An 8,083-nucleotide genomic window follows, 5' to 3' on the forward strand; every position below is an offset into this window, starting at 1 on the left:
TTGGGCCAGTTCTCCATAGTCTGTGTGGCACACATATTGGTTCTTAAGGGATTAGAGAGGAAATATGGACATGATGAGAATCCTGGTGGACCATGACTTCCAGAGTGGCCCTATTGCAGGATACCAGTGATACGAAGTCACCAGGACATCAGCATGAGACAGCATGGACTGAACTAGAAGACTTTTCTTTCCCAACTCACAGGACAGGTACTGTTTGCCCTCCACTGTATCCTACAATATTCGTACAGAAAAGAGGAAGAAAAGACCCTTCCAGATCGGAAGAAATTTGAAATGTCCATCCAAAAGACACTGACAACAGGAATAAATATTGGCATACTCAGACTAAGGTTTGATTTTGCTTTTCTCTGTTTTTCTCTCCTTAATCAGTGAGAAAGAGTACTTCAGAGCAAGGTGAAATCAGATACAGAAAATAATCATACCACATTTTAACATGTCTGAGTTGTATATAAATTCTGACCCCACTAAAATGGCATTACCCAGACTTTCCTAGGAACTCCTTAATCTCTGCTTCCATTTTTGGCTATGGGACTGTAGCAAGGTAATATTAACATTCCCAGGTTAATAGTTGCATATTTGGAGGAATAGGGCAACTTGTTCATTCTGAGGAAAATCCCATAATTGTGAATATGCACAACTATGCTGTCCCACACAACATGATAGTAAAGGCTGATTATGCTAAATCGTTTCAGTATTATTGGTTACAATTTTAAATATAAAAATGTAAGTTATACTTAAAACCATAACCAAAACAAACTAACATAAATGGCTTGGAAATATTTCAGAAAAAAATATATCGAAATGAATGTTATTTTTGGAAAATAAAGGTGTGCTAAATTAATGTACCTTACACAATGTTTTCTAAGAATCGATTATGTTAAAAACTAGTACTTGACACAGTTGTGGTACTCTTGGTTTAGTTATTTTCATTTAAAAAATTTTTTAATGCTCATTTATTTTTGAGAGGGAGACAGAGTGAGAGTGAGGAAGGGACAGAAAGAGAGAGAGACACAGAATCCGAAGCAGGCTCCAGGCTCTGAGCTGTCAGCACAGAGCCTGATGTGGGGCTCGAACTCACAAACCATGAGATTATGACCTGAGCCGAAGTCTGTTTTGCCTAATTTTCCTTTTGAATGCATTGACACAATGAAAGCAAAGTGAAATTTGATCATTTGGATAAATATAATTTCTTGAGTAACTTAAAGAAATAAGTCTCTTATTATTTTATTTTTAGAGTAGTGTTAGGGGTAGTCCTGATATCCTTTCCCTAATCCTGCATTTTAATTATCTGAATATTGTGCTTAGATTTTGCCAGTGAAAATAAAGCCCAAAGATGGAGAAATGTATATCACTTAGATCTCAAGTTCTTAACCTGTAAAATCAAAAGTTTGGACCAGAAGAGAGTTAATATTTAAATGTTCAAAGTTTTGTGATTTGGACATTCTTTAAAATTCATCACATTAGTCTGATACTTATAATAAAATCAGAAGAAACAAACACACACACATAATTGCATTCATATCCATTATAGCATCACACTTAAGTTATTTCAAAACTCCATAAAAATTATGTAAGGAATTGCTTAAATCTTTGGTTTTGTAGAAGGAAAAAAAAAAAACCAAAACACTGAACTTTAAAATCAAGAAAGGCCCCACATAGCCATCTGGTGGCTTCTTAGGGAAATACATCTGAATCTTCCCATCAATATTTGAAAATTGTTATATTAAAGATAATAAATTATTCTAAGTATTTGTATGATTCTAAATATAATCTAAAACATTTTAATTACTTCTAAATTTATATTTGCTTTTATATTTTTCTTCAAAGCGTGAAGATTTTCCCATCCTAATATCATTGTTCTTTGCTATTTATTCTAAATTAGTTCATTGTTACATTGTTAAGATACAGCTTCTCTAAAACATCATCCCCACATACACTAAGCACTTAAAGTTAGATAACTTTCTACATTGTCTTTTTATAAATACCTATATGTATTACTTATATATATAGGATCTTTCAATCAATACAATATACTATTTTATATATATACACACACACACACACACACACTATACTTTTACTATTACTTATATTGCTTATACTTGTACTTAATATGTATATATATACTATTAAGTATCAGGCCTCATAATCATATGGAAGGCATAGCCCAAGTTTTATAAATAACACAAAAAAGTATCTGTCTAGTAATAGATCAACCTATGCTAACATTGTTAAGCTTCATGGAAGTATAAGAAAATCAGAGAAAGACCTTATGTAGCTCTAAAGAAAGGTAATTACAGAAAAAAAGCCTATCTGTGTATTGCTTTCATATACTATATATCATTTACATAATTTTCAAAGATTCTGAATATGTGTTTTTAAAAAAAGGCTTTGTTTTTAAGATAGTTGTTTCTAAGCAGTGACATAAAAACAAGTTTATAATATAATATGAACATGATTAAATGAAGAAAAATTATAAATATTCTAACTGAGGTTTTGTAGGCAGAGACAAAAATATGTAAATTTATTAGAAGAGTGTTTTCCTATATGCCTGTATAAAAAAGGAAAGAAAGAAAAATAAATTTAGAATTATGAAAAATAATCCATGTAGTATATTTTCCCAAAAGGCAACAATATTCTCAATATATTAAAATATAAGGACTGTTCAATAAAGCAAGTAGATGAGGTTATCAGTTCATTTGCATAACACAATGATTCTATTGGTAACAGTGTTTTGCTAGGCTTCTATGGCATCATTCCTTAGGAAGGTTAGTGTAATGTTCACTTAAATATGGAGGCTCATCTACACATATAACTGAGGTGAAAACTGCTTAGAATTGATTTTCAAATGTGTAACATCTTTATCCTGTATGATTTTATTGCCAATTTTATGAATAGTGAGTTTTTCAGTCAATAAAACTTATAGAAGCAATATAGTGAGGTGAGGATACCAATTTAGAATACAATCACTCTGATAACTAAGGAAAACATTAAAACAGTCATCAGCATTTATTTTTCAATTCTAACATTTCAATCCAGAAATGTTAGTGTGAAAAAGTTCTCATTAAAATTTGAGACTTTTAGGGTGCATCTGGGTGGCTCCGTCGGTTAACTGTCTGACTCTTGGTTTCAGCTCAGGTCATGAGCTCAGGGTTCCATGAGTTTGAGCCCCACATGGGGCTCTGTGCTGACAGTGTGGAGCCCGCTTGGGATTCTCTGTCTCCCTGCCTCTCTGCCCCTCCCCCGTTCATGCTGTCTCTGTCTCTCTCAAAACAAATACAAGAAAAAAAAGCTTCCAAAGGTGAGTTAAAAAAAAACAAAAAAACACAAAACTAAAAAACTGTGACTTTTAAAATCCTTGTAGTAGAAGTAGAACTTAGCTAAGATGATCAAGACTAGTTTCCTCAACGTCTGACTTCTCAGTGTAATTTGTCCTCCTCTCATCCTCAAGCCAAGAAAAATATGGAAACATTAATTTGTTTAGATTTTATTTTTTAGAGGTGTGTTAGGTCACAGAAAAGTTAAGAGGAAGGTACAGGGATTTCCCATATACCCTCTGCCTTCCCCCATTGTCAGCATCCTCCACCAGAGTGGTACATTCATTAGGACTGAGGAACTTCTTATTGACACACACACCAAATCATTCAGTCTATAGTTTACCTAAGGGTTCACTTTTGGTATTGTACATTTAATGGTACATTTTATGGTTCTGACAAAGGTATAATGACATGTATCCATCATTATAATATCATACCAAATATTTTCATTGCCATAAAGTCCTCTGTGCTCCACCTCTTCATCCTCCCAACCCCCACCCTCAACCACTGGCAATTGCTGATCTTTTTACCATCTCCACAAGGCTTGACTTTTCCAGAATGCCATATACCTTGCAGCCTTTTCAGATTAGCTTCTTCCACTTAGTATTAAGTATTTAAACTTCCTCCATGTCTTTCATGGCTTGATAGTTCATTGCTTTTTACGGCTGAAATATATCTCATTGTCTGGATATACCACAATTTAATCCATTCACTGTTTTTGATTTTGACCATTTGAATAGGTGTGCAGTGGTATCTTGTTTTAATTTGCATTTCCCCAGTGACATATAACATGAAGCATCTTTCTTCTTGATGCATCTGTGCATCTTCCTTGGTGATGTGTCTTCGGCTCATTTTTTAACTGGGTTGTTTGTTTCTTATTGTTGAGTTTTAAAAATTCATTGTATATTTTGGATAATAATCTTATATCAAATATGTCTTTTGTGTATATTTTCTCCTATTTGTGGCTTATCTTCTCGTTCTCTTGACAATATCTTTCACAGAGCAAACATTTTTAATTTCAGTGAAGTACAACTTATCAATTCTTTCTTTCATGAATTGTGCCTTTGTTATTGTATCTAAAGTCATTGTCATACCCAAAGGCAGCCCTATAGATTTTCTCTTATGTTCTCTTCTAGGAGTTTTATAGTTTTGCATTTTATATTTAGGTCGATGATCCACTTTGCATTAACTTTTGTGATGGATGTAAGGTCTGTGTCTAGATTTTTGTTTTTTTGCATATGAGTCTCTGGTTATCCAGTGCTGTTGAAAAGACTATCACTGTTTCTTTGTGTCTTTGTCAAAGAACAGTTGACTATATATGTGTGTACCTATTCCTAAGTGCTCTATTGTGTTTCATTGATCTGTTTGTCTATTTTGCCAATACCACACTGTCTTGATTCTTTAGTTTTAAAGTCTTGAAGTTGCTACTGTGTGTCCTCCAAATTTGGTCTTGTCTTTCAGTATTGTTGTTGACTATTCTGGGTCTGTTTCCTCTCCATCTACACTTTAGAATAAGTTTGTTGATATCTACAAAATAACACTCTAAGATTCTAATTGGGATTGCATTGAGTCTATAGTTCAAGTTAGGAAAAACCAACATATTGTAATATTGAATCTTCCTATCCATGAATGTGGAATGTGTATCCATTTATTCAGTTTTTTGTAGTCTCTTTATCAGAATTTTATAGTTTTCCTCATATTGATCTTGTCCATGTTCTGTTAGCTTAATACCTAAGCATTTCTTTTTCTTTTCTTTTTTTTTTAGGCTCTAATGTGAATAGCACCATATTTTGATTTAAAATTAAAAATTTTTTTTAATGTTTTACTTATTTTTGAGAGAGAGAGACAGAGACAGAGACAGAGACAGAGACAGAGAATGGGAGGAACAGAGAGAGAGAGGAGACACAGAATCCAAAGACAGGCTCCAGGCTCTGAGCTAGCTGTCAGCACAGAGCCTGACACCGGGCTCGAACCCACAAACCGCAAGATCATGACTTGAGCCAAAGATGGACGCTTAACTGACTGAGCCACCCAGGTGTCACAACCATATTTTGATTTTAAATCTCACTTCTTTATTGCTGGAATATATGAAAATGATTGACTTTTGTATATTAACCTTGTTACCTGTAACTTTGCTATACTTATTAGTTCTTGGAGTTTGTTATTATTGTTGTTATTGTTAATTCCTTAGGATTTTCTACATAAATGATATTACCTGTAAACAAAAATAGATTTATGTCTTTCTTCCCAATATACATACCTTTTATTTCCCTTTTTGTCTTATTGCATTATCTAACACTTACATTGCAGTGTTAGAAAGGAGTGGTATAAAGGGACTTCCTTATCTTGTTCTTGATCATACCAGGAAACTTTTATTTTCTCAACATTAAGTATGATGTTAGCTGTAGGGTTTTTGTATATATTCTTTATTAAGTTGAGGAAGCCTCCTGCTATTCTACTTTGCTGACAGTATTTAATATGAATGGCTATTGGATTTTGTCAGATGCATTTTCTGCATCTGTTGATATGATCATGGGATTTATTTATTTTTATCCTGTTGATGTGATGGATTACATTTACTGATCTTTTAAAAAAAATTTTTTTCAATGTTTATTTATTTTTGAGAGACAAAGAGAGACAGAGCATTAACAGGGGAGAGGGGGAGAGAGAGGAAGACACAGAATCCAAAGCAGGCTGCAGGCTCTGAACTGTCAGCACATGTCCCAACACGGGGCTCAAACCCATGAACCATGAGATCATGACCTGAGCCAAAGTCAGATGCTTAACCTACTGAGCCACCCAGGTGCCCCCACATTTATTGATTTTTTCATGTTGAAAACCAATCTTGCATACCTTGGATAAATCTTACTTGGTCATGGTGTATAATTATTTTTTGCATTAATGCGTTGAATTTAGTAATATTTTGTTGAGGATTTTGCATCTATGTTCATGAGAGACATTGGGTCTGTAGTTTTCTCTTCTTGTAATGTCTTTGTCCAGTTTTGGTTTTAGGGTAATACTTGCCTCAGAGAATGAGTTAGGACGTATTTCTTCTGCTTCTATCTTATGAAATAGAATATAGAAAAATTGTATAATTTCTTCCTTAAATATGTGGTAGAATTCACCAGTGAACACATCTGGACCTGATGCTTTCTGTTTTAATTATTTATTCAATTCCTTTAATAGGTATAGACCTATTCAAATTGTCTATTTCCTTTGTCAGTTTTGGCAGATTGTGTTTTTCAAGGAAATGTTCCATTCATCTAGGTTAACAAATTTGTGGGCATAGAGTTATTCATAATATTCCTTTATTATTTTTTTCATATCCATAGGGTCTATGGTGATGTCTTCTCTTTCATTAATATTGATATCAATATCTATGTCCTCTTTCTTCTTAATCTGGTTAGGGGATTATCAATTTAATTGATCTTTTCAATGAATAAGCTTTTGTTTTTACTCATTTTCTCTATTGATTTCCTGTTTTTAATTTCATTGATTTCTACTCTAATTCTTATAATTTATTTTCTTCTACTTACTGTGAATTTAACATTCCCCTCTTATTCTAGCTTCAAAGATGGAGAGTTAGATTATGACTTTAAATCTATTTTTCTAACATATTCATTAAATGCTATAAAGTTCTCTCTAAGCACTGCTTTTACTGCGTCCCATAAATGTTGGTAATCTGTGTTTTCACTTTTAAATAGTTCAAAATATTTTTAATTTCTCTTGAGATTTCTTCTTTAGAAGTATCAAATTCTGAAGATACAAAAAAAAATAAGCAAATACGTGTAGGAAGAACTGAAATCATATATATGATTCATATATATGAATCATATTGTTTTGTATTTGGGGGTTTTTCAGATTTGTTTCCTACACCTACCTAAGATTTTTGTCCAAGCTTTGCAGAGTGGCAGTATCGTAGCCAATGAGGTTTACTGAGGCGTGATTATTGCTAATTGAAAGCTTTTCCCAATACCCCACCATGATGACTTGAAATATAGTACACACTGGCAATTTTTGATAGTCTCTAGGGAGACTGGGGAAAAAAGGAAGATTTTTGTCCAAAATGTTGATATAAATGATCTATATCAAAAGGTTTATGCCTTTATTACTATCCTGAGAAACACGGGTTGCATTTGTTTTTGTGTGTGGTGTGTACTTTTTAAAAAAAAAAAATGGGTGAGAGCGAAGATTCTGGAGTAGATATTCCTAATCTAAATGCCCATTCTACTGCTTAATAAATATCTCTTATTGAAAAATGTCTAAGAGTAGGGTAATATTGGTAATATTTTTTTCATTGTGAAATAGGGATTGTTTTCATGTTTATAAGTCACATTTTTGTGCTTCTTTACTCTTTTGTTACTTTTGTTACTAGGCATTGTGTATAGAACAGTGGAGATTAAGATATAATTTTCTTTTATTTAGTTTTATGTATTTCTCAGAAAATTCAAGCATTTTTCTCTGCCTGACATTTAGGATGAAGGGCTAATTATTTAGATACGTCCTAAAATTAAGTTGAATGGGGGTTGGGTTATACCTTTAAATTCAATTGACTTTGCCCATGATAAGAGTAATATCCAACCTTTCATGTTGCTACCATTTTGATCATATTATTATTGTTATTATTATTATCATTATTTTAAAGCTTATTTATTTATTTTGAGAGAGCGAGACAGAGAGAGAGCGAGAGCGAGCGAGCGAGAGAGAGAGAGAGAGAAAGCAAGTGGGGGAGGAACAGAGAGAGAGGG

At 33.1% G+C, this 8,083-nt stretch overlaps 1 non-coding gene across 1 annotated transcript; it reads left to right on the forward strand.

Moving 5' to 3' along the window:
* Positions 1 to 7,231: 7,231 nt before the first annotated feature.
* LOC122496150 lies at positions 7,232 to 7,371 on the forward strand. Its single transcript, XR_006300696.1, has one exon. It is a non-coding gene; the product is annotated as a U4 spliceosomal RNA (small nuclear RNA).
* Positions 7,372 to 8,083: the final 712 nt, after the last annotated feature.

The sequence above is a fragment of the Prionailurus bengalensis genome, chromosome F2, assembly GCF_016509475.1.
Source record: "Prionailurus bengalensis isolate Pbe53 chromosome F2, Fcat_Pben_1.1_paternal_pri, whole genome shotgun sequence".
NCBI classification, from domain to species: Eukaryota; Metazoa; Chordata; class Mammalia; order Carnivora; family Felidae; genus Prionailurus; species Prionailurus bengalensis.